This window comes from Pithys albifrons, chromosome 11 (assembly GCF_047495875.1).
Source record: "Pithys albifrons albifrons isolate INPA30051 chromosome 11, PitAlb_v1, whole genome shotgun sequence".
NCBI lineage: Eukaryota > Metazoa > Chordata > Aves > Passeriformes > Thamnophilidae > Pithys > Pithys albifrons.
The window spans coordinates 6,547,369-6,559,004 of NC_092468.1; the positions used below are offsets into that span (position 1 = coordinate 6,547,369).

Consider the following 11,636-nt stretch of genomic DNA (forward strand, 5'->3'; position numbering starts at 1 on the left):
TACAGGGTCCTGTATACCCACCAGGGAGATGGGAGCACACTCATCTGGCAGATAATAGTGACTACGGAAGCCCAAGCCTGGATGATGATGACAGCCCAGACACACTTGGCATATGGAAAGGTTTACATACCTGTCTGCACACAGATTGTGTCCTTACTGCTGTGTGTGAACACAGAGAGCTTCGAGCACAGGACTTTGGTAAGCAGAGGACTTTGGCAAGCCTGTCTGCGTTGCAGTGATCCATATCTTACACTGCAGTGAGCTGCTAAAGCAAAGCAGTGAGGCAATGCGTTAAAGCAGAACATGCTGCCTTTAACCACCCCACACAAATCCAGCAGCGTTTCTAGTACCCCATACAAAGGACACAAACAAAGTAATTTAAACTGAAACTTCAAGCACGTCCTTACCTTGCCATTAAACTATATTTACAATTCTTTTTGTCAAGTACAACTTCCAGTTAGGGTTACTTAGTTACAGAGTGGTTTAGAGGAGAGTTTCAAAACTGCTAAAACTATCAAATATAATGTTTCAGGCATCTTTGTTCTCCAAAACCATTAACAACAGATTCAATACCTGGAGCAGCCACAATACAGAAAAAGAAATCTCCACATTGCAGTGAAAAAAGTCTTAATTCATGAAATAGCACCTGTAAACTTTAACCACATCATATGCTAATTGCTTCATATAATATAGTCAAAATAAGCTCTTAAAACACTATCATTTAAAATTAGTGCTTTTCTTTAATAATTTACCTTAAAGATGTATGCTTAACCTTTAAATCTTGTCTCTAATGCTAAATATTCCTTTGAGAAAAAGGCTTGAGCAAAGTATTAGAGAGATGTATACCACACCTCTCTTAGTCATATCTTAAACTACCATTTTCATAGATAGATGTTAAAAAGAAGTACATATAGATATGAAAAACAAGGTCCTGTTACAGGATGTCAGCTTTTCTATCAAAGAACATGCCATTACACTTTGTGGCTTAATCATTTTACTCAAACCTAAGAACTGATGATGTTCAGCTAAATTATCCATAAAACATACTTTGGAAAGCTGAGCATGATTTTGTTTTGTTGTTTTCTCTCCTTCCCCCATGACAACAGCTGGGGGAACAGATGTGCAGTCCTACAGTGGCTCGGCCGTATGAACTCTATTAAAAAACTGATTATTTCAAGTTGTTAAAGATCAGGTGATAACCTCCCTCAAAAGATGTAAAAAGAGACCCTAATTAGTATCTGATAGAAGTGGGGCTGTTGCACTGTGTAAACGCTGAATTAGAATAATAATGCAGGGAGACTCAACAAAAGCAGCTTTGTGTTCCTCGTTGCAGCAGTAACAGCTCCTCCGGGGATTGCCCCTGCCAGCAGTGCCAGCTTGCAGATCACTGCGGCAGTGCAGAACAGTTCCTCCACGCCCTGCTAAGATACACCTGAAAGGTGCTTCTCTAGTGTAGTTTGAAGGGACAGACCCGTGCCCCTTGCTCCCCGTCCTGTGTGAAATAAAGAGTGTTTATATAAATCCTCCTGGGCAAATGCTCGCTAAATCACACCCCAGTGAGGCAACTCTTAATATTCGAGTGCATCTATTCCATGCACCTGTGGCATTGCCTGCAGAAACCTCAGCTGTCCTGACCTTGCTCCCCACCGACTTTACACTAAAAAGGAGTTCCTCCTCCACCTGAATTTTGCACTGATGGGAATATGGTGGGATTATGAGTCACTCAGCAGCAAACTCCAACCTGCACCTCAGCAAAGTGCTTTGCGTTCACCCAACGATGGCACTCGAACACATCAGGGTTTCACTCGAGGCTACTGAAGGCAGAAGGCTACAAAGGAATGCCTCTATGGCAAGTTTACTGCCAGATCCACATTACTGTGGTTGCTTCCAGTTCCTTGGCAGATACTGAGATCCTGAGTATCTTAATTAGCAATCTGCATTTTTAATACATAGAAAATTACATGTTTTGCACTCTGGGTCTGGAGTGTCTGATCCCACATACCCACACACATAACCTTACACATGTGAGCAATCCTGCTGAGTCCGACCCTCTTTCCAAGCCAGTCTGTCCTCAGCATATGTCAGATTCTGTACATTTTGTCCTTTTCCAATTCATCCCATCTGTTTATGGTCTTTCCATCTAGCTGACTATGATTTTCCAAGGTTTCAAATTCATCTTTTTCCTTTCAGGGTTTTTTTTCCCCATCTGATGTACACTGTAATGTTATTAAGGGGAAATTTATTAAAGAACATGCTTAACTGATTTTTTTTCCCCCACACTTTTCCTCCAAACTGGTTAAGTGTGATTTACAAAGGTATTTGGCAGCAGCCTGTCATTTGTCATGTTATTTTTCCAATTTTTGTCAGTGAATTTTAAAATCATTACCAAATTAATTTTGTTACAACAGATAAAAAAATGCTCTCTAGCTAAGCTGACATATTTTAATCTAATTCCTCAAAACTGTATGAGACAAATGAAGTACATAGTGGAAAACAACCCCCACAAAAGTCTGGTTTGTGGCCAAAATTCCATCTAGACATAAAACAGGAGGGGAAGAAAAATGAAATCTCCTGAATAGTATTTCCCAAGTGTTTATTATGAATTGCTTTCTTTTGTAGTCTCAAATCTACAGTATTCTCAAATCAACAATGCTAGAACTGCACTTGATGAGATCTGTTGAAAATACAGAGATAACCTCTCATTCTACTCCCTACCATCTCCAGTAGGTTGTGTATCCCTGGCACATGTAGACCAAACTGCTTCTTTCTTACAGCTTTCATTAATCACTCACTGGTGTGTTGGTTCCGGATAACAGGGTGGAATCAGCAGACCAGTTCAAATATCTTCTTACAGTTGCTGCTAAATTGGAACTATTTTAAAAGATTGAGTATGACAGGTCAGTGAAAGGAACAAAGAGTTTTATTCATGGAGAATCTTTCTAGCCCTCAAAGCAAGTCATATGAGAGATATATGAATACATAAGTTTTTATAGCTTGTGCCTAAATTAGAAACAAGATTAGAAATCTCGATGTCCCTCATGAACTCCTTCCTGTCTCACCATGTTTTACTATTCATTTTGGATGATACACTGTCCCCTTTCTTCTTCTTCCCCCTCTTATCCTTTCTTGTCCTTTGTCACTCCACTTAGCACATCCTACTTCTTGACTTTGTGTTCACTTGTAACCATAAATTGAATTCAGAGATGCAACACACCAAGTTCTGGCACTTGGGAAATCTGGCAATTCCCAGCTATGAAACTTCTCATCTTGCCTCCCCTAAACAAGCAATTAATAAAAGGCACAGGGAGGAAAAAACCCCAACCAAACAACAACAAAACCAACAAAAAACAAACAGCAAAGCCTGAGATTACTTAAAACTTTGTCGCTATCTGTCCTGAGTCTTCCCAGTTTAAAGCAAAGTGATCAAACTACACTGGCAGAAGGCAGTAATAGATGCAGCTTAAACTGTCTAGGGTTATTTTTTTATTTTAGTTCTAGGAATTACACAGAAACCATAACTACACAACTGTGCTAGAAGCCTCCAGGGATGGGGCTGCCTTCTCAGGGAACATCTGAACTCATCAGCCTTGCTGCTGGTTCTGGCTCAGTTACATTTTCTTAACCAACTTGCCTGTGCCTTCCCCGTAACTGCCTCAAAGCAACTGTGGTAACAAAACCTTCAATGATTTGCTTGTATTTCAGAGATGAAGAAAATAAGAGCATGCCATGTGCATGCTTCTCTTACTCCAGGGTGGTTTCACAGATCTGCAGAGCATCAGAAAGCACTTTTGGTCTGCAACACCTCTGCAAACCTCAGGTTAGCAAGGGCAGACACTGAGCTTCAGGCAGAAATGAGTGGAATGACTCTTCTTTCTGGTTCACTTGTCCCCACAACACCTTTCACAACACAAACCTGTGTATGTCCCCACTGCCTCACTTGGCAAGTGTCTCATCTGTCTGCCAGTGCTTGTTTTGGATGAGAAAGCTTTGGCACTGCCTGGTTTAAACATGGTGTCCTCAGCCCCTCTGGAAGGCCAACAGTCCTATAGGAACACGGTCCCTGCAGCTCCTTCAGCTCCCTCAGGCACCAATACTGCCTGACCAACAGCACTGAGGCTCTGGCAGCATCTCCAATGCACCCACACCCATACACCAACATTCCAACAAAATGGCACTAATCCAGTGATATCCTAACCAAGTGAGTACAAAGCCAAACTCTAGTCCTCCTTAACAAGCTAAGTATGAGGCAGAAGTCCCTTTGACCAGAAAAGATAATAATTTAAGAAATTTAGAAAAAGGCAGAATACAAGTGAAAACTACTTCCACAGGAATTCTCTGGGACATCCAAATCGGGCGGCTATGCTGGAAAACACTTTTGTGTATTTGTTGAATTAAAGTTTTGGAATCAACCAGGGCAGTCATTTTTGGAGATGTGGTAAAATACACAGAGCTCCTCTTGACTCAGCAAGAAGAGGTAATGACAGCAAGAGGCAAACTTATAGCTGGATGAAAAACTCTGCCTTCAAGGACAACCACCCCTCAAGGAGGTAAAGGGAGCAACAGCAACTACTCAGTTGTACACTGATGCAACAGAACAGAATTGAAACCAGGCAGTATCTCCCAATGGTACCAACTGCTATATTGCTAGGTCTAAACAAGTTTACAGCCTCAGAAGACTGCAATCTCCTTTGCTATACAGGAAAGGAAAATCGTTTATTTTAGAGGAACTCAGAATTGCTCAACTACAATTAATCTTCTAAAACAGGAAATCTCTGACAACACAGGTGGAACTATAATACACTGGCTGTGCAGCTGGGGAACATGAAAAATGGGATTTCCGTGTTTCCATCTCACCAAAACCAGAGTGGAGACACTGTAAGTAAAACACGCAGCTGAAAAATCGGAAAAAAAGCAAGAAAGTTAAAAAAAAAACTGAAAAGAGAACTATAGAGTTCCCTAAGTCATGAAAGTTCCCTGCAGTTAAGGATGGTTTGAGCCCTTCTGACAAAGTTGCTATCACTAAGAGCTTCCCTATATAGGGCAATGGAAATTCATCTAATTTGTATTTTAGGAAACAAAGTTGAGAGGACACTTTGCTGCCTCCTGATGTCACCTGCACTCCTGAAGAAGCCCTGAAATGTGCACGGACAAGACCAGTTTCTCTCAGCTATCCCTTTGTTCTCTGTAATTGGTATGTTTAAATACAGTTTACACTGTTACTCACTGGACCACATCACAAAAGATGAATGTCAGGATAGAAATTTCTTTGCCATTGAAATGTTACTTGAGTTAAAAGTCAGAACAAGAATTAGACATTCCTTCATAATATTTACTTGTCTGCAGCATTTTGTGGTGGCATGTAGAAAAGAGGGATATAACCCATTACTTACATTGCTACACATTTCTGTCTATCTAACTGGAAGCCAAAAGACTTAGGGACATGTGGAGATGACACATGTCCCATCACTGCTTGCAGGGTATGCCCTGCACTCTGCTCTGAGCACTAAGGCTGTGCTTAAATTTAGCTTAGGATAAACAATGTTTTTCAAGACAGCTTATTTTATTATTTGGGCAACCTGGTCTAGTGGAGGGTGTCCCTGCCCATGGCAGGGAGGTGGAACTAGATGATCTATAAGGTCCCTTCCAACTCAAACCATTCAGTGATCCTATGATTGTACGATATCAAGCACCACGAAGCCACCTGTATCAAAAGAATGACACAGGGCAAATTTCAGTGGAACTAAAAAAACCCCAAATGCTGTCTCAAATGAAAAGAACTAAACACAAAGAGCAGCTTTGTTGAGACTAGGGAAGGTTCAGTAATTCACTGATAAAAGAGCTATAAGGGTGGGATACTCCAAGGTGTGTTTTCACCAGGAGACCAGTGTTCTCATTATAAAACAACCTGAGTACTTCTCACCATATAAAGGCACCCTCAGTCATCAGATGTGCCAAACCGAGTGGGTAACTAAACCAAAACCAGATTGATTTCCTGTAACTACACATATACCTCATAGAGGGCAAAGATAAATATATTTACTATTAATAAAAATAGCAGGGGGGAAAGGGGGGGCGGCACACGACATTTTTTTTCTTTCCTACGTATACATAAAAGTAGCCCTCTATTTACACCATCAGAAGGGTAACTTCTCTCACTCATACATTTCAGTCAATATAATAGATAGCTATGCACATTCTTATGTTACTTTTTCATGAATTTATGTTTTATTGCTCCATTTCCAAAAGCCATTGAACCCACAGGACTCTTTTGTAGTCCATATAGTATGGTGCTGCATAGCAAAGGCACGCTTGGAAATGACCTGAATACATGCAATGAAGGCAGTAAAATGAGTAAGATTACTTAGCTGGCCTTTTATTTCAACCTGGATACTAGTTCCAGCAAGAAACTAATACATATTTACCAGAACAGGTGTTCATCAAAGCCACAAAGCAATTTAATGCTTACACGTAAGCTGACAACACTATGTCAGAGTTGTGAGTAACCCAGCAAAGGAGGCTTTAGGTAGATCAGAAGGGCAAGTTGGTCCAAAATGCACATAAACCCTTCACTAACATTATGTCCATCCTCAGTCTGACCTCTGTGATTCAGGGTGCTACACCCAATATTGAAGGTAAATATGTAAGAACAATTGAAAACTCATTTCATCCTGGCCTGTCAGTGATGGGAGGTGTTTAATTGAAGGAGAAAACAAAAATGATCCTGTGATTTTACAGACATGTTGCTCCTCTTAAGATGGAATGATAAGACATAGAATTTAATACAAAGTTAACTGCAAAATCGAGATAATGTCATGATGTTTTGCATTCTACAAGAAAAAGAAAGGCACTGGTTTTAGTTGCTACATTAAGGGAGAAAACTTTATTTTAAATAAAAAGCTATCTTAATATCCTGGTAAATTGCAAGGTTTAGGTCAGTTCTAAAAGGAATTTACGTCAGCTGGAATAAGGCACCTATGTGAAAGATTAATAATAATGAAAATCAACTGCTTAAAAAAAGTAGAAGTAATGCTTGTTGCATTTATCATCACCTGCAAGACTGGTTATGTTAATAATCCTACATGTTTTGCCAAGTAGACAAATAACCTTCTCAATGAAGCTTCAGTGCCAATGTTGTTTTAACTGATTACAATAAATACAAAATACAATCCCAAACATTCAGGCCTTCAACATGAATTCCTTATATCTGAGAAACCTAAATGAAAAGGAATAATAAATCTGTCAGAGTGTTGCCCTATCAAGGACAACTGAGTCCCTGGATCACAGTTTCTCTGGGAATTGTGGTCTCACTGTTCACAACTCTTTAATAAAGTCCATTCTGCTCAAGAAATGGAGCAGCTGATTCAATCTATACACTCAGGGTTTTCAGTACTGAGCTCTGCTGAGCCACCACAAACACTCAAGAGTCAGTGGGTGAGAAACAGGGTACAATCAAAGCTTGGCAGGTTTTGCTATTTAGGAGGTGCTCATTAAATCCTGAAGGTTATCCCTCTCACCACGCAGTCTCTTTCCTCCTCTTGTCCAAAGGAGCTGCGAAACAATGTTCAGCTGGCAACATGTCTCAAACCAGCAAGGAATGTCTGCAAGGACACAGGACTGTGAGAGAGGATGGGAAGGAAGAGAAGGAAATGGAGCATAAAGCAATACATGGAAGGGAGGAAGGTCAGAAGGTTGTTTATGCACTTGCAATACCTCTAAAATAAAGTCACACCCCAGAGAGATGCAGGTGGCAAACTGATCTCATTAGAAAAACCACAATGGTTCAGAAACAAGGTTGATTTCTGCCAGGAACCTGTTTCCAGCACTGCTCATACCCAGATGTTGCAGAGGAAGGTTCCCAGCCACAATGTTTAACAGACTTAAATGTGATTCCTGCAGGACGGGTCAGAAACATTTGGCTAAAATTCATTCCCAAGCTAGAGAAACACTACATAGGTGGAAAAAATTCCACTCTTCAGAACAGGGCATTCTTGACTATCAAGTTTAGAACCTACTCATGACATTTTTCTCTGTAAACAGCACTTGGTACAGCACACACCATCCCAGCAGAACTCTCAGGTCCTAAAATCTTTCATGTATGCCTCAAAAGTATGTGGATAAACCTGGCTACTCACTGTCCTGTTAGCCTAGGGACTAGGCAACTAGTGTACAAACAGTTCAAAATCCACCGAGACATGAAAGGGACTACTATTCCCACACACACCATGAAGGCTTTTGGGGCAAAGCAGAGGTTTAACCAGGTCAGGGAAGAAAGTGCCACACTAGGATGATGTGGCAGCCAGTGTTTCACTCAGGGATGCTGTCAAGGCAAGAAATGGACAAGACCAACTGCATTCATTTCTTATCCCTCCATTAATATTGGATCTTCATAACTGCTGCCTGAGGCTGCTCAAAAAACTCCTTTCATGATGGTTTTCTGCTGAAAATTGTGGCTTTCTCCAGGGGGAAAAAAGAAATCTTTTCATTAAAAACACTCACCCTGTCTAGTACTTAATTTCTAAAAACACAGAGATCTACTATCTTTTGGTTTTCAACAAACACTTGGTTTTGAAGTGGTGCCTCACTGGAGCTGTGGTTCAGCTGCCAGAGCACACCTCCCACGAGGTGTGAGATCACCCAGAGGGTAGGTGATGACACAACTGGGGAGCCCAGCCAGGGAAGCCAGGGTGCATTTGAGTCAAAGCTGTCAATCAGAAATATTCAAAACTTTAGAAAGTCTACTGCAAGTGTTTGCAAAAATAGTATATTTCACTTTTTATATTTCTGCAAAATAATATATTTGGTGATCAGGCCTGTTCCTCACCATTTCTGGGCACCCCTGAAGCTGCCACTGATAAAGATTGAGTCAATTATAGGAGGACACAGGAGGCTCCAGCAATAGGAGCAATAGCCCAGCACTTTTCAAATGCTTAGGAATTGCACGTAGTTTGCTGTTCCTCCTCTAGTTCTTCCACTTCTCAAGCATCTCAGCTCCCCTATCTGGCCACTCATTGCCAAAAGGGACTAAGCTCACCAGGGAATGCTGTGCATTGCCCTGGCAACGTCAAAAATTAACTCGTTGATCCTCGCGTTTAATGTACAAAAACTACTACTGGAGCACTGCGTTTAATACAGACTCTGATCCGAGGGCAGTGGATAGCCCCTGGTGCCTCGGCAGCTGTCTGAGCTGTCTTATGGGATGTGATGTCTAGCAGGAGCAAACGCAAGAGCACGTATGCATATGCAATCAAGGCTCCACTCTTATCAGTCCCCTCCCAGTCTGCTCATGCTTTAACAGATCATTGACCTCCCTCCTGTTACAACTGCCAGGAAAATACAATAGCCTGAAACTGAAAACACCTCCGGTCTACCAAGAACCCAATCTGAGGGACAAACGCTCTGATAACTCTGAGACCAGGTCATAGGATGAGACACTGATTGACTCAGAGCTCCAAGCAAGCGGCTTATTTGGAAAAGAAAAACAGGGTGATGAATCACAGCTAAGGAAAGCACCTTGCTACAGAAGACAGACAACATAAACTCTTTACATCGTTAAAAAAATTTGAGGTTACCATTCAGGACAGCACACGTGGAAAACATACAAGAAAGATGAAATGTTGTTTAATTGGTGAATTCTTGCCATTAACACCCTAAACGGTCTGACACATGCTGGCAAACGGGAGGTGTCAGCCTCAGACATGCTGCCAGCCACACTTCCCCACTCCCGGCAGCTGCCAGACCTTGCTGGGTTTTGAAAATTTCCCAACTCGAGGCCCCGTTTCTATTGCTTTCTGGTAAATTAGCCACTATATTCACATTACCTTGGTGCGTTTCATTCTATTGGTTTTGATTCTATTTTCTTTTTTTCTTCTGCTTTTTCCCCGCCCTAGTTTCTTTCTGATTCAGTAGCATCTGGTATTTTCCAGTCCAAACCCCTCTAATCATCTCCTCCCGCCAGAAAAGGGGAAGAGACCCCAGACGCGCCCCAGGGAGGGAGGATTCACCCAAGACTGCAAAGCCGCTAAACCAGCCGCCAGTGTCGTGGGATAGAGGAGCTTCTTACTGCATGCAAAACCCCGGCAGCGAGAGGAAGGGGACCGCTCCAGTGCCCCGCAGGCAGGAGCCAGCTGGCAGTGGGCTGGAGCGGAGGGGCTAGAGCTGTCCCACGGCAGGCGGCGGTGCCCGCACAGGACAGCGTTGTGCCGCTCCCTCGGCCCTAGGGGCGCTCAGCCGCGGGGGGCTCGGTCCTGGAAAGGAGTTGGAGGAGGTCAGAAGTGAAGCAAAGCAGAGACGCGACCCGTGGTCCTACCCGACTGTGCCTCCCGCAGCCTCGCACCGACAGCGCGTCCCCAGCACCGGCTGCCCCGGCCCGCCCCGCCCCGGCCACCGCCTCTTCCTCCTCTGCCTCGGCCCTACCCCGAGCGAGGCGCGGGGACAGCGGGGAGTTCGGCGCCGGCTGTCCCGGGACAGTTCCGCTTTTTTCCCCAGGCATTAGCACTTCCCGAGGCACCGCTGCCCACCATGCACAGCCTGCCACGCACAGCCAGCCACCGCCACGCACAGCCAGCCACAACCACTGCTGCTGCCACGCACAGCTCGCCAGCCATCGCCACGCACAGCCAGCCACGACCACTGCTGCTGCCACGCACAGCTCGCCAGCCATCGCCACGCACAGCCAGCCAGGACCACTGCTGCTGCCACGCACAGCTCGCCAGCCATCGCCACGCACAGCCAGCCACGACCACTGCTGCTGCCACGCACAGCTCGCCAGCCATCGCCACGCACAGCCAGCCACGACCACTGCTGCTGCCACGCACAGCTCGCCAGCCATCGCCACGCACAGCCAGCCACGACCACTGCTGCTGCCACGCACAGCTCGCCAGCCACCGCCACGCACAGCCAGCCACGACCACTGCTGCTGCCACGCACAGCTCGCCACCGCCACGCACAGCTTTTCACCGCCGCTGCTACTGCCACGCACAGCCCGGTAGTGCCCCAGAACCACACTATACCTTTGCCCAGGGTGGGAGAGCAGCCGGAGCCTCCTCAGTTTCCAAGCGTGATCTTTTCAACCATGACTTTGCACTTAGCAGTGAAATACTGAGTCATGCTAAATACTACCCAGCTGTTTCTTGTTCTCTCCCCCTTTATCTCCTCTCAGGAAAGGTGATTACTGCAATAAAACTCCTGGTTCATCTCGTGCCGCTCTCCAGTTCCCCTAGAGGAACCGGCTGGAAAGTACCAGGTAACACCCTGCACCGATGAGGATATACAAGGCCCAGGTCTACCCCAGCACAGAGACCACTGCATTCTTGCCATCATCTCACTCCTCCTGCCAGCCAGCTCTCAAGTTGGTGTCTCCAGCTGCTCGCCCACATTGCCTGTCTGCCTTCCTCACAAATGTCAAGCAGGCCACAGGCCTCCACCTACTACAGAACTCCTGCAGAAGCCCCTTGCCAGCATCTCAGGCTGACACATGGCATCCCCTGCAAGACCAAGACCTTGCCTGAGCCAGCACAGTACTAATGCACAGTAGAAACCAGCTGCCCACAGCTGACAAAGACACCTTTCCAATTTCTGGCCATCAAAACACCTTCACTCTCCTCTGTGTTCAGTAGGACTTTGTGCCAACCTTCACC

At 44.4% G+C, this 11,636-nt stretch overlaps 1 protein-coding gene across 3 annotated transcripts in view; it reads right to left on the reverse strand.

Annotated features, from left to right (window-relative positions):
* PIK3CB (phosphatidylinositol-4,5-bisphosphate 3-kinase catalytic subunit beta) overlaps positions 1-10,379 on the reverse strand; it is an 87,661-nt gene extending 77,282 nt beyond the window's left edge. For 2 of the 3 annotated variants that reach the window (XM_071566488.1, XM_071566490.1), the window contains exon 1: positions 10,307-10,379. The gene's annotated coding sequence lies outside the window, so the exon portion shown is untranslated. Of the gene's footprint in view, positions 1-130; positions 237-10,306 lie in introns of those variants that run through there. The other variant, XM_071566489.1, reaches the window with a different exon arrangement.
* Between the last annotated feature and the right edge of the window lie 1,257 nt (positions 10,380-11,636).